Source organism: Carcharhinus amblyrhynchos, chromosome 17, assembly GCF_965287045.1.
Source record: "Carcharhinus amblyrhynchos chromosome 17, sCarAmb.v2.hapA, whole genome shotgun sequence".
In the NCBI taxonomy this organism is placed as follows: domain Eukaryota; kingdom Metazoa; phylum Chordata; class Chondrichthyes; order Carcharhiniformes; family Carcharhinidae; genus Carcharhinus; species Carcharhinus amblyrhynchos.
Window position 1 is genome coordinate 12,653,807 of NC_137340.1, and position 26,512 is coordinate 12,680,318.

General features: G+C 44.4%; 1 protein-coding gene and 1 non-coding gene across 2 annotated transcripts in view; both read right to left on the minus strand.

The window, feature by feature from the left end:
• Nucleotides 1-26,512, minus strand: part of rnls (renalase, FAD-dependent amine oxidase) — a 136,227-nt gene that overhangs the window by 58,106 nt on the left and 51,609 nt on the right. The window lies entirely within an intron of this gene.
• On the minus strand, nucleotides 17,422-17,495 carry trnai-aau (transfer RNA isoleucine (anticodon AAU)). Its single transcript has one exon. It is a non-coding gene; the product is annotated as a tRNA-Ile (tRNA).

Consider the following 26,512-nt stretch of genomic DNA (forward strand, 5'->3'; position numbering starts at 1 on the left):
GGCAGTGAGGCGATCTTTCTCTCACTGACAAGAGATCAACCTCTCCAATCAATCATCCAGGCAAGGTGTTGTGAAAGGAGGGAGAAATAGGTATATTCTTGGCTAACAAGGGAATCAAAAGCTATAGAAAGTTGGCAGATAGTAGTATTGAGACCACAATCAGATCAGTCATGATCTTACAGAATGGTGGAGCAGGATTGAGGGGCCGAATGGCCTACTCCTGCTCCGAATTTGTATGTTTGTATGATGGAAATGGCCAACAAAGTCAGCAGCAGGTATGAGGTACCTGAAATCTGCAGGCAATGCACTAAGAGGGTTCAGGACCTCAGGAGGACAGTAAATGTGAGTGGCATATCCATAGAATCTCTTTAAGGTGCCAGTATTCTCCTGCACAGCTTTCCTCAGAACAACACAATTCACAGCTCCCTACATTCCTCTGGCTGAAGGCACCTCACATTCCTACTTGAACAGCCAACGATCACACTCACTGTTGGTCTATAGCTGTCTTGTATCTGTGGCTCACAGTCAGTCCTCCCAGATGTCCCTTCCTCCGCCCCAACAGGTTATTTCCAACACTCATCACTCTTTGCTGTTTCATCTTGCAAAACTCTGTTAAATAAATCCGGCAAGGATCAAAAATTTTCATTAGCACCTCTGTTAAGCCTCGGATAATGAAGTTGTTCTTCCGAGACATGTCAGTGTGGAAACAAGTCTGGAAGGACTTTCACATCCAAACAAAATAAAGATTTTCTATACGAATCTTTTCTTCATAGGTCTCTTTTGCACTGACCCCACCATCTAATAAATCAGGAGACAAACTCCTAAAATTAAAGAAATTTGGTATAAAAATCACAAGTTGCTATTTTTGTCAAACATAAGCTAATATAAGTTGACAGTTGGTTTATAAACTCCATTTGTGGCTTATTTAATCTGTAACAGCTTGCAGAACGTTAGTCTTAGTCCCACAGTTTACCTGTGGTTATAAAAGCAAACCCAGAATGCGGTAATCTAATTTTCCTCATGCTTCCATTCCAAGTGAGGGATGATACAATATTCCCATTAGGAAGCTAGCTGACTTCCATGCTTTTAAATTTATCGGTTCCACAGTTTTGATTATTAGAGGGTGAACTCTGCATTTGGTTCCCAGAGTTAACGTTGCTAAATCTGTCTCCATTATCCTATTAGCTGAATTGTAGGCTCAAATTGTTGTGGATCCGTGATTCTACTCCTGGATACAGTCTTAGATTTTACAATGTAAACGCAGGAAACCTGTCACTCTCTTACCATGGGATCCGCAGATGTATCAAGTAGAAAAGGGTGGCACGGTAGCACAGTGGTTAAACACTGCTGACTCACAGTACCAAGGATCCAGGTGTATTCCCGGCTTGGCTTACTGTCAGTGTGGAGTTTGCACGTTCTCCCCGTGTCTTCCACGTACTCCAGTCTCCTCCCACAGTCCAAAAGACACGCTGGTTAGGTGCATTGGCCACGCTAAATTCTCCCTCAGTGTACTCAAACACTTGCCAGAGTGTGGCAACTAGGGGATTTTCACAGTAACTTCATTGCAGTGTTAATGTAAGCCGACTTGTGACACTAATAAATAAACTTAAAACATTAAACTTCTAAACTTCGACTTTAAAACTTTAATGCGGGATTTTACAGCCTCATCCAAGCGAGAGCGAAACTTCCCACCTAAGGTCAACAAACATTTCCGGACACCCCTCGCCTGCTCCGATTCCGTGGCAGGTGGGGCGGTAAATTCTGGGGCAAAACTTTAAAAACTTAATGTCCCAAGATAGGTGCATTAGCCATGGTAAACGCACAGTATAGTGGGGATAGAGTGGCAGGGAGCTCTGGAGGATCAGCCATAAGGTAACTGAATGGCAGAGCAGGCTTGATGGGCCAAAAATGCCATTCCTCTGTTCCAATAAGTTACTCCCTGGGCACACATTCCGTGACTTACTACTCTGTCCCAACGATCACTTCTTTATCTGACCCTTTCACTCTATGGAGCCTCAGCCATCCCCTAACACCCATTTTCCACATGAAGTTCCTGCAATCTCTCCTCCCAATGAGAGTGCCACTGTTAATTCCCTGGGAGCCAGCTCCCAGCAGTCATATCTCTTCCCACTGGCGGGACAGCTTTGACATCTTTCCTGAATTGACAATTTAAAGGGGTATCTCCAGGAGTTAAATAAATATTTTCTAAGAAGACTCTTGCTTCAAAGCAATTATCCATATCGGGGCGAGTACAAAATCTGTTCCCCCGGGGAACTGCTAGACATAAGCCCCCTCATCAGATAGCGAGCGAGACTTAATTTTACTGACAAATTGCATCTTTTGCAATGGAAATGTGAGAGTTGACCTCCTTGCCTTTCCTTTATAGGCTTTTAAACATTTTTTGGCACCGGAATACTCAATTCTGGTAACACTTTGCGCTAACGGGGAGGCAGAACCTGATTCAAGAAATAAGGACAGAGTATAGATGCTTTGCAAATGCATTTAAAATAAAATGAAATGCAGACCCTCATCCTGGACCCTTCACAGATCCTATTAAGGTGGCCAACGTCATAAGCCTTCAAATTTTTAGTTGTAGTTTGTACAAAAGGCAAAGTGTTTCAAGATTCTTGTCCGTTGTGACATCTTTCAAACATTAATTCATAGTTTTTGTGGCTTCAAAAAGAACGCTTACTCTAACTGGATAAAATTGTGAAAGAACCATATTAACTGCCTTAAGCTGATTCACCACATCTTTGTAACAATGCAAAGAGGCACCAATGATCAGAGAACAGTGGAAATGCCCTCAATCCCATTTTGAGCAGTGAGGACTATTCCTCCCCCCACACAGAAACACTCTTGGCCAATTGATTCAATCTGTTTCTCGTTTGGAGGCATTTTTCATACAACACTTGAGAGGCTCATTTCAATTATCCACTTGAGATATTCAGGCTTCAAGAAGTGGTTGCGGCGGGCTATGAATTTAGGTGGAAGTCAATTCAGGCTGGTATCCACTCATTTAATGCCCAACTGGATTTCCTGGTCAGCTCTGAGGTGAGCAATAAAAGCCCACATCATTTTCAAAGCCAGCCAGGACTTTACTAATAAATGTAAAGGGAGTTAAAGTGGCAGATATCAATGTGATTTTGTTTGTATCCTTTACACAGCCCAATCACTGTTTGACATTCATGCCAGCAGAACATGAACATGTAGCAAAATCAAGTGTAAGTTTCACACTGGATACATTTAAAGGTCCTTGTAGCTAAAACCAGCTAACATTTATCTTTTGGCTTCAGAAAATGTTTTTCTAACAATTGGACGCACGTTGTATCTGAAGGGCATTTGCAGGAAGGATTTTACCACTAATGGGGTTCCTAGTCCACCGGTTATCATTCCATTGAGCAGTATCCAGCCCACCTCCACTTGGCACCTATTATCTTCTGAATAATGTCCTTTTCTCCAGTTTCCCGGCATATTTCCTTGCAAGTAATATTGTCCTCAGGGTGGACACAATATAAAAAGGTCAACAGAGCAGTGGCCAAGGGTGAGAAAGAGAAGAATGGGGACACAGAGGAGAAAGATGCGAAGAGATGACATAATATCGCACCGAGAACATAGGCAAGAACAGCAGGAATGAATGCAAGTGGGTAAGGCATGAGGGCGGGGCTGCATCCCACACTGGAGGGATACAGCTGGAATGGTGACAATGGTGAATGTGAGAATGCCATCATATTGGGCATCGCTGAAAGAACTGGAGGCGGCAGCATAAATTAAGGAGGATGCTGCAGATTTTAAGGGTGTTGCAGGACAGCTTGGATTTCCCCCCTGTCTTCATCCTCTCAATCACGTAAATATGCCTGCACTTATTTTCAGTATATGAGTCACCACCTCAGGTGGCTAATTACAAATTAAAAGACATTCTCTAACTTATTACAGTTGTTACTTTTCTTCTGTCTCACTGCATAGTTCTTTCTGTGTCCCTTGTTTGGTTTTTCTGGTTGTGGGCGACTGTGTTCCTCTTTCACTGTGTAGGAATCAGTCCGTTTCTCTGTGCTCGACTCTCACTTTCCTCCAATAGAACTGCAGAGCCCACCCGCCTTCTAGACAAACACTTAGAATCATAGAAACCCCACAGTGCGTAAAGAGGCCATTTGGCCCATCAACTCTGCACCGATCACAATCCCACCCAGGCCCTATCCCCATGTCCCTACATATTTACCCGCTAATCCCTCTAACCTACGCATCTCAGGACTCTTAAGAGGCAATTTTTTTTTAGCATGGCCAATCAACCTAACCCGCACATCTTTTGGACTGTGGGAGGAAACCGGAGCACCCAGAGGAAACTCACGCAGACACGGAGAGAATGTGCAAACTCCACACAGACAGTGATCCAAGCCAGGAATCGAACCCAGATCCCTGGAGCTGTGAAGCAGCAGTGCTAACCACTGTACTACCGTGCCTTATCTAAGGATCTTCTTCTGTACAGAGTTCTCAAATATCTATGATAAAAACAACTAATATCAACAGTCACTTAGTCCTAAAATAAACTTTAGGGATGGGATTCTCTGATCCCATTTGCCCTGCCCCACTGCTAGCGAGAACAGAGAATTTGGCACTCGGCCAAAACTCAATTCACTGTAGTAGCACCGGATAATCCCCAGCATGGGTGAGGTCGGAGATTTCCATTGTAAAATCTTTTGTTTCTGTAGGTGCCACAAGGCAGGGAAATTGAAATCCATCAGTACAATTACAACAGTTACATGGGTAAGTTTGGTATAGAGGAACATGGGCCAAACATGGACAATTGGGACTAGCTTAATGGTGAAAACTGGACAGCATGCACAAGTTGGGCCGAAGGGCCTGTTTCCATGCTGTAAACCTCTGCCTCTATGTATAATGAGCACTTAAAAGAGGATCGGTGATAGCTAGCTAAGCAATAGTGGCCTCAGTTCAACACAGCTACATTGTACTGCTGAGCTGATCTCTGTCATTTCTTCCACTACCGCAGATGTACATTAACATATATAACAGTACAAGAGTGTGTTTGGCTTGTTCTGAGTATGTTCCATTTGCTACTGCTGTTTCAGTGTTGTTTGATTGGCAACTACATTGGATGAAAATGAAATTCTATAACTTTCAGGGTGATTGGAGACCTATTTCCAATCAATGAGACAACCCATGATACAATATTTTTCATACTCTAATATCTGACATGAGGGGCTCAGGGGAAAGTAACTCTCTGTAACCCAGATTGAGCGTGAAACCTTCCAGGTTGGTTAGACTCAGTACAACACCATCCGTGTATTTCCAAGGTCAGGCCAGTGTCCTCTCTCAAGCATTCGTGGATTAACTTTGATCAGTCCCATCCAATTGCGAAATGGACAAAAACCAATTTAAGACCACTCCTAATTTGGCAATAAATTTGTGATGTTCCTTAGAAAAAAACATTAGAAGCGATGTCGTAAGAGATAGAATCACCAGATTGGTGAAGGAAAGGGCTCTTTTCAGAGTCTGAAAAAGTGTTCATGGAACTTTTCCATATATTTGATCCTGTTATACGTCACCTAATATGCTTAATACTAATGTTTGGAAAAAGTGGAAACTTTCCTGTCTCATCACTGACATCCATCAACCTGATGAACGTAATTATCATCAAATTAAATAGAAATCATCCCCGTGGTCTGATTATACTGTGGAAGATCCACTTAAAGCTAGGAAGTAAGAGAATTTGCTTTAAAGTCAGGACAAGGTTGGACAGCAAAATTTTAATGGTGATGTGACTGGTAAAACCATCAGCTACATTACAGTGACTAAGTCAGCACAGAAGCCTTTTACAAATAATAAATCATAAAATCCCTACAGTGCAGGAGGCCATTTGGCCCATTAAGCCTGCACTTACAACAATCCCACAGAGGCCCTATCCCTGTAACCCCACATATTTACCTTCCTAATCTCCCTGACACTAAGGAGCAATTTAGCATAGCTAATCAACAAACATTGATTTCCAGCAGGTAGCAAAGGTACCTATCTGAAGCAAAGTGACATCTGCATCTCCAGAGAGAGGACGGGAGGTTTAACCTTCTGGGTCTTTGAACCAATGATCACTGAACCTGAAATGTTAACTGTGTTTCTCTCTCCATTGATGCTGTGTGAGATGCTGAGAGATCCTGGGACTTCCAATTTTTATTTTGCATCTGCACCACTTTGTTTTGTGTTCCTAATATGTTTGATTTTAATTTATTAAGTTGAGTTTCTCTGAGCAAGTTCCAGAAAAATGCTCAGTAGTTGGACTGTGCAAGAGAGTTTTGAGGAGGGTTGGATGATTTTGAATACTAGCTCGTATCTGAATGATATTTCGATTTGAAGACAAGATGATTTTTTTGGCCTCGCTCGTCCTGAAACCCCAAAATACCACCCGAAGTCAACAGATCTTTCCAAGTCTGCCCCCCCCCGCCCGCTCCGATTCCTATGGCAGGCGGAACAGTAAAATTCTGGCCAATCTGTCTCATGCTCATCTATGCTGTGTTTACGTCAGTGAAATCTGCAGCACGGTCATTAGCACTGCTGCCTCACAGCGCCAGAGATCCGGATTCGATTCCCAGATTGGGTCACAGTGTGCGGAGTTTGCACACTCTCCTCATGTCTGCGTGGGTTTCCTCTACATGCTCTGGTTTCATCCCACAATCTGAAAGATGTGCAGGTTAGGTGGATTGACGGTGCTAAATTGCGTTAGTGTTAGGGGGACTAGCTAGGGTAAATGCAGAGTTATGGGATGGGGCCTGGGTGGAATTGTGCTGACTCGATGGGCTGAGTGGCCTCCTTCTGCACTGTAGCATTCTATAATTCAGTGACTCTAAACTTGCTCGATAAGAGACAACCTGAATTTTGCAAAACAAAATACTGCAAACCGTTAAAAGAGCATTTTATATTTTAGATGCCATTTTGAACAGTGTATGAAGATATACAAAGATCAGTCATTATGCTTAAAATGAAGAAGTGAATAAAGAAATCCACTTTGTTCTGTTAAATGTCTAAAACAGGGACAGCACATTGCGGTTTCTGTACTATTCCCCCCTCCACCAATCTTAATGCCTCAGCATACAAGATGTCCTCCTGTGTTATGAGGATAGGGGTTGGAATGCACACATCAACTGATTCAAGAACAACTTCTTCTCTGTCAAACCTTTGAATGGACTGACCTCTTATTAAATTGATCTTTCCCTACACCCTAGCTATGACTGCAACACTACATTCTGCACTCTCTCGTTTCCTTCTCGATGAACGGTATGCTTTGTCTGAGTAGCACGCAAGAAACAATACTTTTCACTGTATACTACTACATGTGACAATAATAAATTAGATCAAATCAATTGTACAAGGCTATTGTGAACCCAGAAATACAACGCATTAGGAACGGGGGCGGGGGTCATAGACAGGGGGGAGGGACGAGGGTTGCCCCTCTCCTTTTCGGGGTATGAACTGCAACCTTTTCAAACTTGGACAAAACGAAGCATTGGTTGCAGGCCAGAAAACGTGCTTTTCTCGGATGTTGGCTACCTCACTCTGTGATAATGTTCAGTAATCCAAAAGAAAGCTGCAAGAAAGAATATATCGTGTTATTCACATCCTCAGGATGTGCCAAACTGCTTCTCAGCCAATTCATTACTTCTGAAGTTTAGTCACTGTGTTTTACTGGCAGACACGGCAGCCAATTTGTGCTCAGCAAGGTCCCTCAAACAGCAGTGGGATAACTGGCCAATTGATCAGTTGCTGAGGTGATGGCTGAGGGATTTCTGTTGGTTAGACTACTGGGAAAAGACCCTATGCTCCTTTGAAAGATCCCTCTTGGAATCGTTCATACTGAGCAGGTAGATGAATTCTTAGATAAACATTGGACCTGTATCTCCAAAATGTTGCAAATCCTCAGCCATGAAGCGCTGACCTCGATTAGTATGTGTCCAAAACCAAAAACTGCCGACAGTAGAATAGTAAGCATGAAACAAAGTGAGGGTGTCTCATTGAAGTACTACCCTACTTGATTATGGAAAAAAAAGCAGCCCACACTAACAGATCTGCTGGTAGCAGGAACAAGAATAAACCTTAAAATAAGATCAGAAACTCAGCATTGGAGAAAAAAAATCACAACCTGGAAACCAATGGCTCACAAAGGAGAACAGAATGTAGATTATTCTTAGCATTGTTTTACACTCAACAACGTGATATTTTAAACTAATTCCTGCGTAAAAATGAGAGGACTAAATCATGGAACAACATATTTTAAGCAGCCGTGAGGTACGTTTTGAATAATGGCATGTGTTACACTGAGGCTCAACTTGCTGCTGCTTTTCTTTCAATTGCCAAGATAAAACAACAGCATCTAAAATATAAAATGTATGACTACATTTTAGATGACTCGGTCATCGCAAATCATTCCGCAATTATTTCACTAATATAATACCACCAAATTATTGACTTAGAGGGCAGAATTTTCTGGTCTTGTCCACCATGGAAATCGTAGCAGGCGGAACACAGACTAGGCTATGGTCTGTTGACCTCAAATGGGGTTTTCTGGGCTTGGGACGAGTGCAGCTGGAAAATCCCTTTGATTTGATTTGATTTATTATAGTCACATCGATGAGTATGCAACGTAAAGTATTGTTGCTTGCTCGCTATAGACAAAGCATACCGTTCATAGAAAAGGAAAGGAGAGGGTGCAGAATGTAGTGTTACAGTCATAGCTAGGGTGCAGAGAAAGATCAACTTAGAGTGAGGTAAGTCCATTCAAAGGTCTGGCAGCAGCTGGTACGTGACCTCAGACTTTTGTATCCTTTTCCCAACAGAAGAAGGTGGGAGAGAGAATGTCCGGGGTGTCCTTGATTATGCTGCTGCTTTTCCGAGACAACAGGAAGTGTAGATAGTGTCAATGGATAGGAGGTTGGCTGTCCTGAGTCTAAATATAGTTTAAAAGTTAAATATAATATGCAATGTGTAAGATCAGTGAGTTACAAGACAATCAGTTTAATTTAGCATGATTCATGATCGCAACATTTACGCAGTTTCTGAAAAGTAATTAGTTCACGAACAGAGGGATTATTGCTTACATTTAACTGTTTTCATTCCAGTTCCTACCAACGATCGAAGCCATGTTTGTGCAAACACGCTACGCCCACTGTATATGATGGCTGCTCCAACAGGGTAGTGCCATACAACAAAATGTTTCCATTACTAATTTATCCTACGTGTTGTCCTGACAGGCAGCTGACATCCAGCCCCTGGGAATGAAGTGATTTGAATCCTTATTAAGTGGTGCTTTTCATCACCTGGGGCGAGTTGGGTACGTGTGTCGAGTATATGGAAGAAAATACACTAACTTTGGAACACAACGCGAGGAGTGACTGGCCATCGCTTCGACCCTGATTCGATGCCAGTAGCTGACTGGGATCCCTTGTCGCTAGTGAGTGAGCACAGCTGTTTTGGCCCAAAATAAATAACCCACTGAAGAAGCTATAGGGGAAACTTGGTAAATGATGTTAATGCAAATGGGCCAATTGCTGTTGCTTTCTGAGTGCCTGCCTATTTTTTAACACGGGCACTTTAAGGAGTGCACTGTATTGTACTGCCATTTCGATTACATTCTTGTATACGTTGAATGTGATCTTGATGCAAGTGCTCCAGTGGCATCTGAAGATAGATCAGCCATTTCATCGCATCCAAAAACACTGGTTAATATTTGGAAGCTGGGCATGTGGAAATCTGAAACATCTGGAACATCTGATGCTCCTTAAAGGCAGCCAGCACCTCTTAAAGGTGAAGAGCACTGAAGGAGCAGTCAATGGAAAACATTGTGAAAGGAACAAAACAGTTGTGAAAGGATCAGCGAGGGCTCCCACTTCCACAATGCAGTGTTATTTTTGCTAGGCAATGACCCTCAGCATCCAGGGAAAATCTAACCATCTCCCCTCTGCAGTCAATGCATTACCCTCACTGAATCCCCCACAGTCAACATCCTGGGGGTTATCACTGACCAGAAATGATAACCCCCATATAAACACTGTGGCTATCAAAGCAGGTCAGGGGCTAGAAATCCTGCAGCAAGTAACTCACCCCCTGTCTGTCCACCATCTACAAGGCACAAGTCAGGATTGTGATGGAATACTCCACACTTGCTTGGATGAGTGCAGCTCCAACAACACTCAAGAAGCTTTACACCATCTAGACACAAAGCAGCCTGCTTGATTGGCACCCCGTTCACTCACTTCACTTGCTCATCCACATTTGATTTGATTTATCATTGTCACATGTATCAACCTACAGTGAAATTGTTTCTTGTGTGCTATACAGACAAAGCATACCGTTCATAGAGAAGGAAATGAGAGAGTGCAGAATGAAGTGTTACAATCATAGCTAAGGTATACAGAAAAATCAACCTAATGCAAGGTAGGGCCATTCAAAAGTCTGATGGCAGCAGGGAAGCAGCTATTTTTGAGCCATCTGGTATGTGATCTTAGACTTTTATATCTTTTTCCCAATGGAAGAACTTGGAAGAGAGAATGTTTGGGGTATGTGGGGTCCTTGATTATGCTGGCTGCTTTGCCAAGGCAGCAGGAAGTGAAGACAGGGTCAATGGATGGGAGGCTGGTTTGAGGGATGGACTGGACCAGTGCACAGTAGCATCAACTTATACCACCTAAAAGCTGCACTGCTGAAGGCTCCTTCACCAGCACCTTCCAAACTCTATCACCTAGAAGGACAAGGACAGTGGATGCATGGGAACACCCCACCAGCTGGAAGTTCTTCTCCAAGCCACTCACCATCCTGACCTGGAAATTTATAACCATTCCTTCACTGTTGCTGGGTCAAAATCTCGGAACTCCCTTCCTAACACCACTGTCGATGTACCTAAACCACATGGAATGCAGCGGTTCATGAAGACAGCTCACCACCACCTTCTCAAGGACAATTAGGGATGGGCAATAAATGCTGACAGGGCCAGCGATGCCCACAGCCTGTGAAAGAATAAAAAAAAGTAGCAATTTGGTGGTACAGAACTGGAGTATTGCTGAAAAAAGAGACGTGCCACTGAAGTCTTTGACTTCTACTTAACAGGAAAACTACACAAGGTAAAACAACAGCAAAGGGGACAATTTCGACTGCATGAGAAAAGAGTGCTGATTGGTTGGCAGGTGGACTCTGATTGGTTGAGATGTTGCCATGGAGATTGCAGCGGTGAACTATTAACAGCCAATCCTTTGTTTCAAATTCAAACCAGGCGGTTGCAGTGTCGCTCACTTACACATGCTAGAAGCCACATAGATTCACACGCAGGGCCCTGTCCTTTGCAGACAGAAAGAGCATGGCCGAGAACAATGTCTTTCTCAACTAAACAAAAGCTTGGAGGACAGCTATTTCCTTGTTCGTTCACCGTGGCTAAGGTCTTGACCAATCTGCGTTGACCTGCCTGGTTTGAATTTGAAACAAAATCTTGACAACTGAAGCTGTTTCCTGCTTTCTCTATGGCAAAACCTCAACCAACCAGAGTTCACGTACCAAACAATCAGCAATTTCTTCTCATGCAGCCTAAATTATTATTCCCTTTACCGTTGCTTTATCCTTGTAAATGTCTTGATGAGAACGAGACAAGAAGCCTCAATACCACATCTATTCATCAGGGATAATGTTAGGTAGCTGTTTGGGCAGCACGGTAGCACAGTGGTTAGCTTCTTCACAGCTCCAGGGTCCTGGGTTCGATTCCCGGCTCGGGTCACTGTCTGTGTGGAGTTTGTACATTCTCCCCGTGTCTGCGTGGGTTTCCTCCGGGTGCTCCGGTTTCCTTCCACAGTCCAAAGATGTGCGGGTTAGGTTGATTGGCCATGCTAAAATTGCCCCTTAGTGTCCTGAGATGCATAGGTTAGCGGGATTAGCGGGTAAAATATGTGGGGCCTGGGTGGGATTGTGGTTGGTGCAGACTCGATGGGCCAAAGGGCCTCTTTCTGCACTGTAGGGTTCTATGATTCAATAAAAAAAAAGCGTGCCTGAATCCAACAGGCTTCTTGTCTGCTATCTAAAGCAGTGTTGTTAAAATTGGAGGGCAGTGGGAAAGGAGCATGAGATGCAGCTACTAAGTAGTGTTGTGAATAGAATCAACTGACTGGTTCTAGATAAATGCAGCACAGAGCTAGCAGAGACACAATGGGTTGAAAGGTCATCTTCTATGTTTTAAGTTTATTTATTAGTGTCACAAATAGGCTTACTTTAAACACTGCAATGAAGTTACAGTGAAAATCCCCGAGTCGCCACATTCCGGCGCATGGAAGGAGAACTTAGCATGGCCAATACAGCTAATCAGCACATCTTTCAGACATTGGGAAGAAACTGGAGCATCCAGTGGAAACGTACACGGACACGGAGAGAACATGCAGACTCTGCAAAGGCAGTGACCCAAGCAGGGAATCAAAACTGGGTCCCTGGCGCTGTGAGGCAGCAATGCTAATCACTGTGCCACCGTGCCATAAAAATGTTTTATAGTTCAATATAGTGAGGACGTGTGTCCCACCACTGAACATCATCAACTGCTGATTGGGAGTACATTGATACGTTAGCAATCGGAACTCAAATTTTATTCCAGTGGCCTCTCGTCCTCTACATGTTGCACCCATCCCTTAACTCATTCAAACGTTGGAAAAATAGGCTAAAAAACATTCTCCAAAGCACAACTATTCTCCAAGCTGATTCTTCAAATCATCCTAAAGATTAAAGAGCTTCTCTAATTTGTTGATGATGGCACAAAAGCCAGAACTTCTAAATCAACCAGAGATTCCCTGGAAATTATTCTTCATGCCCATTTTCACGGTGAAAATAAGAACATAAGAAATAGGAGCAGGAGTAGGCCATCTAGCCCTTCGAGCCTGCCCCGCCATTCAATAAGATCATGGCTGATCTGTTGTGGCTCAGTTCCACATTCCCGCCCTCTCTCCATAACCCTTAATCCCCTCGCTTATCAAAAACCCATCAACCCGCGTCTTAAAAATATTTAGCGAGGCAGCCTCCACCACTTCAACGGGCAGAGAATTCCAGAGATTCACCACCCTTTGAGTGAAGAAGTTCCTCCTCAACTCCGTTCTAAACCGCCCCCCCCTTTATCTTGAGGCTGTGCCCCCTAGTCCTACTGTCCTTTCTGAGCGGGAAGAGTCTCTCCACCTCTATCCTGTCCATCCCATTCATCATCTTATACGTCTCAATGAGATCACCCCTCATTCTTCTAAACTCTAACGAGTACAAGCCTAATTTATTCAGCCTCTCCTCATAGCTCAACCCCCTCAACTCCGGTATCAGCCTAGTAAACCTCCTCTGCACTCCCTCCAAGGCCAAAATATCCTTGCGTAGGTGCGGCGACCAAAACTGCACACAGTACTCCAGCTGCGGCCTCACCAATGCCCTATACAGCTGCAGCAAGACCTCCCTACTTCTATATTCAATCCCCCTCGCTATGAAGGCCAGCATCCCATTCGCCTTCCTGGCCATCTGCTGCACCTGCAGGCTGGGTTTTTGCGACTCATGCACAAGGACCCCGAGGTCCCTCTGCACCGTCGCCTGCTGCAGTTTTTCGCCCCGTAAGTAATGGTCCTTCCTACCATTATTCCTGCCAAAGTGGACCACCTCGCACTTGCCAACATTAAATTCCATTTACCAGTTCCTGGCCCATTCGCCCAGCCTATCTAGATCCTTCTGCAGACTCTCCACACCCTCTGCGCAATTTGCCGTTCCACCAATCTTGGTGTCATCAGCAAATTTCGACACCATACACTCGGTTCCCTCCTCCAGATCATCTATATAAATGGTAAATAGCTGAGGCCCCAGGGGCACTCCACTAGTCACCAACCGCCAATCCGAATAGCACCCATTAACCCCCACTCTCTGCCTCCTATTTGACAACCAATCCTCTATCCACGCTAACACCCTACCCCCAACTCCATGTCCCCCAACCTTCTGCAATAACCTCTTGTGAGGTTAATTTAAAAATAACAGTTAACTTGATTTCTATTAGCATAAAACTAACAGCACCAACGTTATCCCTGCCACAGCTACCTGTAAGAAAGGTGCAGAGGTATTCTGATGTTTCTATCGAGCAGAAATGAGGTATAACTTATGGGGTTAAAGGGATCACAAGACAAGGGGGGACATGGGGGATCAGGATATTGAATTTGATGAGCAGCCATGATCAAAATGAATAGTGGAACTGTCTCGAAGGGCCAAATGTCCTACTTCTGCTTCTATTCTCTGTGTTTGTAGGAAGTTAGGATTCGCTTGAATAGAATTAAGATGGGGTGGGGGGGACGGGTGTGGTGGGTGGAGGCAGCTTCAATTTCTTTTTGCTAAATCTATAACATTTTCAGCACAATATAAGATATTTAGCCTTCTTGGTCTATAGTAATGTTACACTCTACACAAGCCTCCTATTCAATCTAAAGTTTTTTAAAGTTTAAAATTTATTGATTAGTGACATAAGTAGGCTTACATTAACACTGCAATGAAGTCACTGTGAAAATCCCCTGGGCTTAGCATCAAAATGTTTCTTATTCATTTGCTTATCGAGTGCCTTCTTACATGCACCCTTACCATTTACCTCAATTATTCCTATGGCACAGACTTCCACATTGTAATCAATGTCTGGCTAAAGAATTGAAGTATAATCCCAAACAGCAGGAACCTAATACATCGCAGTCGAGAATGCTGCCGGTGTTAAATGCAATGCTTTTGAATCGAAGGAGCTCAATTTGCAACCATAGCGTGAAGATGTGCACTGTCCCACTGCCTTCCTTGCAAAGAACCACGCAAAGCAAATGGCTGTGTGGCAAAATGAATCTGTATGTAAGTGCTGGCCATCACACCGCTATTGAAGGCACTGTAGCCACTTAATCCATTGCATGAGGTCTGCAGGAAATCCCTGTTCACTCCAGAAGATAGAAACAATGAACATGGGCGATTCTGTCAAAAAAGCTTTTCATGGGATTGCAATTAATGGCCATTAATGAGATGCTGCATGCTTTCCGAGCCAATAGACAGTCCAGTAAACAGAGGGCAGGCTGTTCATTCTTCTGCCTACTAGGCAATGTTCAAGCTCTTATTAATAATAGAGATCCTATTGAATTCCTTTTCAATTCATTGTCGAGATCTTTAGGTCATTTTCCACTGTGACTGAAAGTTGCTATTTTTGTTCCTCCATCCCATGTGAAAGGGTAACGGGGGTGGGGATTTGCAGAGGGTAAGGGGATTTGCAGAAAAACTTGGAACAGTCTGATAGCTTTGGAGGAACAGTGCTAGGCTGTCAGCCCAGAAGAATCATTCGAATTCCCCTGTTCTCTCATTAGGAGAAAGCTCCACCAGTTTTTTTGGCTGTAGTGCTGTTCCCTATTGTACCTTAACAACACAGTGGATTGGAGCATTGTATTGGCTATTAATGTTTGGAACAGCCAGTCAAGTGAGATTTGGTCATTGCGAATGTGAAAAGCATTGTCCCCAGTGTCAGATTACTATTTACTATTATGGACTCTGTGCTCTCACTCGGGGACTGTGGGGAATAGACAGAGCAACGGAGCGAAAAGTGGCATAAAACAAAAACAGTCCACTTCACCCAAATGTACCTAACACGCAGAGTGGAAGCAATAAAGTTCATCAGAGTGTTGCTATCAGGAGGGTCATAAGTGTATGGACAATTTGTGATGGGCTCACTAATGGAATATAAGAACATTAGGAGTTGGCCAGTCAGTCTTTCTCTAACAATGAGACAATGGCTCCATATACCCATGTTCACAGCCCTCGATACCCTTACCAAATAAAAATTTACTGGTCTTACTGATTAAAACTTCAATTATTCCATCTTTTGGGGAGTATGTTCCAAATTTTTGCCGATCTCTTTGTGAAAAAGCATTTGTTGATTTTGCTCTTGGTCTGACTCTAATTTTAGGATTACTTCCCCTCGGTCTTGACTTCCACGCCAGAGGAAATAGGGCTGGATTTTCACCCTCGAGGTGAATAACAAGAGTCAGGAAACTTCTGGACTCGGTGTTCCCGCCTCAGGAGAAAGTATCTGTGAAGGTAGGATTTCCATTGTGGCAGGTACTACCTGGAGTCCGGTCCACTCTCACCTGACAGAGGTCAGAAGTAGCCACAGAAGTTGTTGGATGCCGAGGTGGACTGTTCAAAAGATCTGCCTTGGTACTCTGAGACTTCATCCCAGTTATAATAAAATCAATAAAACAAAAAGCAGCCCTCTAGTCCTCACACTCTGCACCCTGTAGATGACAACTCATGTCCCCCAACCCATTTCAATACTCTCCATGCCACTTAACCTCCCCCCACCTTCATGCCTTCCGTGCCAAGGATAAATAATAAGAACATAAGAAATAGGAGCAGGAGTAGGCCATCTAGCCCTTCGAGCCTGCCCCGCCATTCAATAAGATCATGGCTGATCTGTTGTGGCTCAGTTCCACTTTCCCGCCCTCTCCCCATAACCCTTAATCCCCTCTCTTATCAAAAACCCATCAACCCCCGTCTTAAAAATACTTAGCGAGGCAGCCTCCACCACTTCAACGGGCAGAGAATTCCAGAGATTCACCACCCTTTGAGTGAAGAAGTTCCTCCTCAACTCCGTTCTAAACCGCCCCCCCCCCCTTTATCTTGAGGCTGTGCCCCCTAGTCCTACTGTCCTTTCTGAGCGGGAAGAGTCTCTCCACCTCTATCCTATCCATCCCATTCATCATCTTATACGTCTCAATGAGATGTCCCCTCATTCTTCTGAACTCTAACGAGTACAAGCCTAGTTTATTCAGCCTCTCCTCATAGCTCAACCCCCTCAACTCCGGTATCAGCCTAGTAAACCTCCTCTGCACTCCCTCCAAGGCCAAAATATCCTTGCGTAGGTGCGGCGACCAAAACTGCACACAGTACTCCAGCTGCGGCCTCACCAATGCCCTATACAGCCGCAGCAAGACCTCCCTACTTTTATATTCAATCCCCCTCGCTATGAAGGCCAGCATCCCATTCGCCTTCCTGACCATCTGCTGCACCTGCAGGCTGGGTTTTTGCGACTCATGCACAAGGTCCCCAAGGTCCCTCTGCACCGTTGCCTGCTGCAGTTTTTTGCCACGTAAGTAATAGTCCTTCCTACCATAGTGGACCACCTCGCACTTGCCAACATTAAATTCCATTTGCCAGTTCCTGGCCCATTCGTCCAGCCTATCTAGATCCTTCTGCAGACTCTCCACACCCTCCGCGCAATTTGCCGGTCCACTAATCTTGGTGTCATCGGCAAATTTCGACACCAAACACTCGGTTCCCTCCTCCAGATCATCTATATAAATGGTAAATAGCTGAGGCCCCAGCACCGACCCCTGGGGCACTCCACTAGTCACCAAAAAATGTCTGTGGCCCGTACAGAGATCGAACCCGCGACCTTGGCGTTATTAGCACCACGCTCTAACCAGCTGAGCTAACCGGCCAGTAATGAGGCTTGGCTGAGCGCCTAGACATCTATTATTCGACTGAAATAGCTATGCTCCGAGGAAAAAGTTGCTTGACTGGCAGCTCTTTCTCTTTGATCTATTACTTAAATTGCACAATGCTCATTTGCACAAAATAAAGGATTTCAAGTGCTTGTAGTCTCTGCTAATGGTACTTCAAATGATCTACATGATTTTATAGGGCTGTAGTAAAATATTTTTTTATGAATGATAAAATTTTCAAAAAGCTTTTCCACACATGCTTTGTGTTTTGGTACAGAGTGTATACTGGGTGAAGGGGCATGGAAGTGCCATAGGTTGACACGGAGGTAATGCAGTGCCATGAAGAGATGGATGGAGAGGCACAGGTTGGTGTGGAGGTCATGAGGCATCTTGAAGGTTGGTGGAGAAGCATAGATTGGCAAAGGGTCATGTTCTTTTGAACTTGTTGTGGCTCTTCCATCACTGTATTTAAAACATACTTTGTATTTTCAGGAAGAGCTGTTGACAATGCTGGTCAAAACCACAAAATAAAGGTAAAGGAATATTAATCGATGCAATCAAAATCTCTGCACTGACAGACCCTTTCATTGTTACTTCATCCAAATCCTAGAACTGGCTACCTAACAGCAATATAAGGGCACTTACACCACACGGACTTCAGTGATTCAAAAAGAAAGCCCACCACCACCTTCTCAAGGGCAACTTGAGATGGGCAATCAATGCTGATCTTTACTGGCAAAGCTCACATCATTTTAAACCACTGATCACCAGCATTACTCCATCATCATTGAAACATATTAAATCTATAGTGGGATGTTGCCACCCTTTTCCTAGACATAGAGCCTGGCAATATTGACTGGCTTCCCTGTGTTTGATGCTGAGAGTGAGTTCACAAAGAGAAATGACAACAAGCATGTGATGGGTTAAAGATCTCCACGAGGACAAGATCTCTAGAAATGGCTTCTTCCAGCCTGCAATAGGAGTGTCCTTGTGGAGATGGAGGAACATTCAAAGGATTTCAACCTATCATGGACAGGACTAAAGATATGCTTGAACCCCATGTCCTTTAAGGTGGTTTTCCAGGAATTCCTCCAGTCTGTCTGTTACCAGATTCTATTTTACAATTTTTGACAACTTTCACATAAGTGGACAAAAGTTCAAAGGGGAAATGTGGAGATTTTATTTTAACGTAACAGGCTACACAAAATGATCCTGAATGCAGTGTCTGAAAGGATGGAGGAAGCAGATTCAACAATAGGTTTCCAAAAGGAAATTGGATAGATGCATAAGAAGTGAGAAACATTCAGAGCTATGGGGCAAACCTGGTGTTGTGAGACTTCTTAATGGGAGGAAGAACAGGGAGTGGCTCTGTCAAAGAGACGGCACAAACGCCAAGATTGAGTAGCCTCGATTCTGTGTGGTACGATTTTATGATAACTATCTGTTTTTCCACTGGTGTTAATATCTATTCTCATTGAAAGCCCTCTTCATTCTCATAACTACAACTGCTGCATGTATCATCTGGGTTCCACATAACGCTCATATTGTGAGGTGGGCAATAAAGTCCAACAGTGAAACACGTGGCGATAAGTGGAAACATCAGAAGGAGCGGATATTGTCCATTCTTAGGGCATGTTGGAACATTTATTGCAGGTTTAATCTGCCTAGCTGATGAATTTACTGTAATACACCGGGCATCAGAATCCACAGTGGAATTTTTCCTTTTTCTACGATCCACTTCGTGGAATGGAAACATCAAGGGCACTCTTCTGAAATTGAGCTACTGCTTCCAAAACAGATGTTTTGCTTTTGGTGTAATTGCTGGTCGGGCCAAGGGGAGAGGAAGGGGAAGGGTATTATTTTCAGGGTTGCTGATCCCGTTGCTTAGAGATTGACACTTTTCCTATGTCAGTGTTAAGCACTTCCAGGTCAGCTGAATTCCACCAATGTCAGAAAGCAGACTTTCCCTGCATACATCGGATAAATTGAGCGATCCCCAAATAAAACTCCCAGGCAGAAGCCCAGCCTTAAAAGCTAAAAAAGGTTACGAAGGGACAGAGAGGAAATGTCACACTGACCCATCTGATATCATTGCACCCAATTACTGGTGCATTACATTCTGGGTCTGTGTTTTGGACAAATATCAGCCCCTAACTGTACCAAGAGTGTAAACCTAAACAGGAGTCACTCTATAGATTCTCCATTTTACATGCCTATCATTGAGCTAACTGGAGTCTGCATTGCAACAACTTCAAACAAGTTGGAATTTGTGGGCAAGATTCTCTGGCCTCCCCTCAGCAATTTTCTCGGTGGCGAAGGGGGCACACTGTTCATGAGTGGTCCCATCGCTGTCAATGCAAATTCTCATTGAAGCCACCCTACGCCGCTGGAAAATCCATGGCAGGACTGGCGCCGCCTGTAGGACCGGAGAATCCCACCGACATGAACAGCCGGAGAATTCCGGCCAGTAACTGCCTGTTCACAGACAATCCTTCAGATGGATAAAATGCCATGGTAAAATAGTCAACTTTGTTCACAGGTGTTTTCTGAAGTGCACAGTGTCTTCTTAGTTGCTTCAAAGTAGTCAGAGCTAGCTGAGGTCCAGATGAAGCTAGCCTACACAGGGAACTGCTCAGATTTACTGCATCTTATTATCTCTGAACCACTTACTGGATACACACATCAAAAGAATGTAATGAAGTATTTAAGTCAAAAATAGAAAAGGTAATCTGGAGATGGAGCAAACAAACCTCTTCCCTGCTGAGTCGCACACCATCCTGACTTGGGATGTACTTCATTATTCCTGCATTATGCAGGAATTGAAACTCCTGAATAGCAGCATGAGACCAAATGGCAGGTCACTGCCACCTTCTCAAGGACAACAACAATAAATGCTGTCCTTGCGTGTGGTGCTGGTATCCCGAAGGCAAATAAGGAGTTGAAAGCAGACCTTAACACCGTGCTAGGCAGCATATACTCACTGCTACTGAACATGCACAGTAATACACTGCTCCCAGAACACAATGTTTCATTTAAATTATTCCAGAATACAGCAGTTGTAAAATAAAACCAATAGTTTCCGCCAACACATATATAAACCAATACAGCAACTGCCCTTTCTGTGGATTTCAAACAGGGTGTTTTTTTTTCCATTCTTTCACAGAATGTGGGCTTCACTGGCGAGGTCAACATTTATTACCCATCCCTAATTGCCCTTGAGAAGTTGGTGGTGAGCTGCCTTCTTGAACCGTTGTAGTCATTGAGGTGAGCCATTAGGGAGGAAGTTCCAGGATTTTGACCCAACAGAGAAGGAACAGTGATATGTTTCCAAGTCAGGATGTTGAGTGGCTTGGAGGGGAACTTAGAGATTGTGGTGCTCCCACGTGCCTGTTGCCCTTGTCTTTCCAGGTGATAGTGGTCACAGGTTTGAAAGGACTTAGCTAAAGGAGAACCACTGGATATGATTTGAATTTACAAAAAGGCAATGAATAAGGTGCCACCTAGAAGGCAACTATGCAAGAGGACAGCTCAAGGTGTTGGGGGTAACACATTAGCATGAATAGAAGATAAGGTCACTCACAAGAAAACAAGGATAAATGGCTCATTTTCAGGTTGGCAAAATGCAGATGGCAGAATGCCAACCTACTGCCTCGACTGAGTGCATTATAGCCAATTTGCTGACATTATAAAGGTTGGTAGAGAAACAAGTTGTGAGCAGGACACAGAATCTCAGCAAAGGGATGTAGATAGGTTATGTGAGTGGGAAAGCATTTGGCAGATGGAGTATAATACAGGAAAATATGAGGTTATTCATTTGGTGGGAAGAATACTAAAACAGAATATTATTTAAATAAGTTAAATAGAGAGATTGCAGAATGTTGCAGCACCGAGGAATCTGGGAGCCCTTGTAAATCAGGCTTGTTCAAATCACATGTGAATGTTTGTGTGAGAGAGGGCAGAGTTTGAGTGTGTCTATGAGGGGGAAGGTGTAAATGAGAAGGGAGAATACGAATCTCTGTGAGGGGGGTGGGGGAGGGTGGGGGAGGGTGTGTGTGTGTGTGTGTGTGTGTGTGTGTGTGTGTGTGAGAGAGAGAGTGAGAGAGAGTGAGGTGTGTGTGTGTGTGAGCGAGAGAGAGGAGAGTGTGTGTGAGAGAGGGGAGAGTGTCAGTTTGCGTATGTGTGTGTGTGTGCATGTGTATGAGAGAGAGGGAAGCATGTGTGAGAGAGAGAGAGAGAGGGGAGAGTGTCAGTTTGTGTATGTGTATGAGAGAGAGGGAAGTGTGTGTGTGTGTGTGTGTGTGTGTGAGAGAGAGAGGGGGAGAGTGTGTGTGAGGGAGGGGAGAGTGTCAGTTTGTGTATGTGTATGAGAGAGAGGGAAGTGTGTGTGTGTGTGTGTGTGTGTGTGTGTGTGTCTGTGTGTGTGAGAGAGAGGGGAGAGTGTGTGTGAGGGAGGGGAGAGTGTCAGTTTGTGTGTGTGTATGAGAGAGAGGGAAGTGTGTGTCTGTCGGTCTGTCTGTGTGTGTGTGACAGAGAGAGGGGAGAGTGTGTGTGAGAGAGGGAAGAGTGTCAGTTTGTGTATGTGTGTGTGTGTATGAGAGAGAGGGAAGTGTGTGTGTGTGTGTGTGTGTGTGTGAGAGAGGGAAGTGTGTGTGTGTGAGAGAGAGAGAGAGAGAGGAGAGTGTGAGTATGTGTGTGTGTGTGTGTGTGTGTGTGTGTGTGTGTGAGTGAGAGAGAGAGAGGAGAGTGTGAGTATGTGTGTATGTGTGTGTGAGAGAGGGGAGAGTGTGTGTGAGGGGAGAGCTCAGGGCATGAACCTGTCAGAAGTGTCAAAAAAGTGACCACAAGCGTAAGTATTTAAACTAACATTGCACTTTGACCAATCTGATTTCACAGGGGAAGTGATGGCCTACTTGTATTACAGTTAGACGATTGATCCAGAAACTCAGCTAATGTTCTCAGGACCCGAGTTTTGAATCCCACAACAGATGGTGGAAATTGAATTTAATTTAAAAACATTAAGAATCTAGTGGTGACCATGAAACCATTGTCTAAAAAATCCATCTGGTTCACTAATGTCATTTAGGGAAGGAAATCAGCCATCCTTACCTGGTCTGGCCTACACATGACTCCAGAGCCACAGCAATGTGGTTGACTCTCAATTGCCCTCTGAAATGGTCGAGTGAGACACTCAATTGCATCAATCAGTGAAGGCGGCAGTTCACCACCATCTTCTCAGGGGAAACTAGGGATGGGCAGTAAATACTGACCTAGCCAGCAATGCCCACGCCCCACAAATGAATAAAAAAAACATAATTTACAAAAAATGGTGTCCAATAACCATTCAGGATACCAGGTGAGGCAAGGGCAAGATTTGGGCCTTTTTCTCCTGCACGGTATTTGTAGTGTTAAAAGCTTATTGTTGTCAGAAAGAGCCACAGAAGATTCTGCAAAAAAGACAGATCGTGTCAGAAGAAGCTTCGAGCTCCATGGCAGTTGATTTTGCTAAATGCAATGCTGCAGCACATGCAGATTATTATATCTAAAATACAAAGATGAGTAACTGTGCTCTGACTGTGAACCTCATGGCTTTGACATGTGGTAAACCACTGATCCAATTGTGTTCAATGCACAAAGGCGCCCAGGTCTGTGCAAGCAAATTGACACAACTGCCAGTAAGCTAAACTACTGAAACATGCTGAACTACGGAACAGAATGCAAAACAGCTAGAATGGGGAGCAATTGTGAGGCGGAAGCTCCTATTAAAAAACCCATTATTTGTTGCCCCTTCTCAAATAAAGAAACTAATGGTCACTGTAACTCCAGCAGTAATAAACAACATTAGAAACTTCCAAAGGCAGTAGTAATATGCAAGATGCTGCAAGTATGGGGGAGGTGATGGCCCAGTAATATTATCACTCAACTATTTCTTGCTACAATTGCATAGGGTATTGGTGAGGCCACACCTGGAGTATTGTGTGCAGTTTTGGTGTCCTTATCTGAGGAAGGATGTCCTTGCTATAGAGGGAGTGCAGGCTGATTCCTAGGATGGCAGGTCTGTCATATGAGAAGAGACTAAATCAGTTAGGATTATATTCACTGGAGTTTAGAAGAGTGAGAGGAGATATTATAGAAAGTTATTAAATTCTAACAGGGTTAGACAAAGTAGATTCAGAAAGAATGTTCCCGACAGTGGGGGAGTCCAGGACTAATGGTCATAGTTTGAGGATAAGGGGTAAATCTTAAGCATGTTCTGGAGGAACAACGTCAACAGAACATTGCTACGTTGCCACTTTCCGAGTTCAAGTCTGCTGTCAGTCTCCTGCGGGCTTTCTTGGGTTGGGTCAGTCAGGAGCCAGTTCTACGATTGCACGGAGCAAAAGTAATTACGCCCTACAAATAAATGGGCAGTGCACACAAAACTACCCCTTTTAACTTTTGCTGCCCGATTGCAAGGGTTACCAATTTAGTGTCAGTGCCACTCTCCTATGGATGAGTGTTCTCCTGTCGTGGTACAGGCACACTGACTCACTGAGCTAGGGTTGGTGTGCTCGGAAGGCCAAACCAGAAGAGCAGTGAGGTGAGGAGAAATTTCTTCACCCAGAGAGTGGTGAATGTGAGAAAATCACTACCACACAATGTAGTTGAGGCCAAAGTGTTATGTGAGTTCAAGAAGAAATTAGATGTAGCTCTGGGGGCTAAAGGGATCAAGGAAAATGGGGGAAATGGGGGGATCAGGATATTGAATTTGATGATCAGCCATGATTAAAATGAATGGCACAGCATGCTCGAAGGGCCGAACGGCCTACTCCTGCTTCTAGTTTCTATGATGGCTGAGGATAGGTGGACACACTAGTGAGAAAGCAATTTTCCGTTTCAGGCAATCTGTGTCAGCACTGAGCACTCTGAGTTACCATAAAACACAGACAGCTCCCCAACATCCTGGCCCCGACTCTAGTCTCATAATGTACCTTGGCCCCAACCTGCTGCACCCTTGAGCCAAATGAGTTCATTCCATGCTGAGGCCCCACATACATGTCAGGAACATTACCGTCTTCCAGAGTCAGGGGCACCCTGCTGCACGACTCTCATGCATTTGGCTACAACAATAGACACTGCCCTACTTTGTATGGATCTCCCCAACTGCTGCTGGCACTATGGAGTGTTGGCCTTCCGAGCACACCAACCCTAGCTCAGTGAGTCAGTGTGCCTGTACCACGACAGGAGAACACTCATCCATAGGAGAGTGGCACTGACACTAAATTGGTAACCCTTGCAATCGGGCAGCAAAAGTTAAAAGGGGTGGTTTTGTGTGCACTGCCCATTTATTTGTAGGGCGTAATTACTTTTGCTCTGTGCAATCGCAGAACTGGCTCCTGATTGACCCAACCCAAGAAAGCCCGCAGGAGACTGACAGCAGACTTGAACTCGGAAAGTGGCAACGTAGCAATGTCCTGTTGACGTTGTTCCTCCAGAACATGCTGAGCGGACGACAGCCTCCAGTTAACACGAGACCACAGCAACCAGTCTGGAAGGCCCTGCATCTTATCAGTATCAAACTCATTTGAAGCAGGTTCTAAAATTGACACGACAACATGTTAATCTGCTTCACCATTCAGAGCTCAGCATTTCCCAAAGCGCTTCAAGAATACTTCATGGAGAACAAGACTCTGATGGAGAGTAATAAGAGAAACCTTAGTGGGTCTTTGCTCCCTTGAGGAAATATTCTCTATTTAATCAGTCAAAAAAAAAGCAACCTGCTAGAAAGATACCTTTTCAAATATCCCAGAAAAGACCAGCTTGAATAACGAAGCTGTTGACTCAGTCTCTGGCCAGCTGGCTTTAAGCGGAAAATGAGTCATTCGCCTACCCAGCACGTAATTACCAATTTCAGTGCCTGGGTGTCAATGAAGAGTTCAGTACCATCTGTCCCTCTGAGGTAAGAATTAGCAAGCACTCTGAGTATAATTCTAATCCCAGTACCACAGCGGAGCCATCTTCAGGCAGATTCCGTTCTCATAGAGCGGTGAATGTATAGGATCGCCTTGGCACACTGTGGATAATCAGGGTGGGAGGGGAGGAACATGCACAGCCAAGAGACCTGCCTGCCCCCGCTGTAAGAAGTCTCACAACACCAGGTTAAAGTCCTTTTGCTACCAAATAAACCTGTTGGACTTTAACCTGGTGTTGTGAGACTTCTTACAGTGTTTACCCCAGTCCATCGCCGGCATCTCCACATCATGACCCTGCCATGCCAGGGTGGCACAGTGGTTAGCACTGCTACCTCACAGTGCCAGCGACCTGGGTTCGATTCCCAGCTTGGGTCGCTCATCTGTGCAGAGTCTGCATGTTCGCCCCTGATTCCGCCTGGGTTTCTTTCGGGCGCTCTGGTTTCCTCCCACAGTCCAAAAGACGTGCAGGTTAGATGCACTGGCCATGCTAAATTCTCCCTTAGTGTACCCGAACGGACACCTGAGTCTGGAAACTAGGGGATTTTCACAGTAACTTCATTGCAGTGTTCATGTGACACTAATAAATAAACTTAAAACTGGTTTCAGGCAGGGAGGCTGATCAGCTCACAAAGTGCCAGTAATCTTTCTTGACCAATTTTCCCTCCTCAAACTGTATCCAGACAATCCCCTGGTTTCAGGTGACCTTTCACCCAGGTGATGTCACATACAAGATCACAGGCGATGTCACATACAAGTGTCCCTTCACTCTAGCGACTCTCAATAGAAGGAAAATTCATCCTCTGTCCTTGCTCTGCTGATGGCTACGGAGAAGGACCACAACCAAAATGAGGAATGAAGCCTCTAAGTTTTCAGGAGAAGCTGGAAATAATGATCCTGTGAAAGAGACTGAATTTCAGCGGGTCTCTCCTGATCCACTGCCCATGATTTTGGCAGAACATTTTTGGGAATGAACGAAGAGTAGAGGATCCTGTTTCTGCAGATCTTCTGTCAAAGTTACGACAGATAATCAGATGATTCCCCCCCCACCTCCAGGTGCAAGTTCAA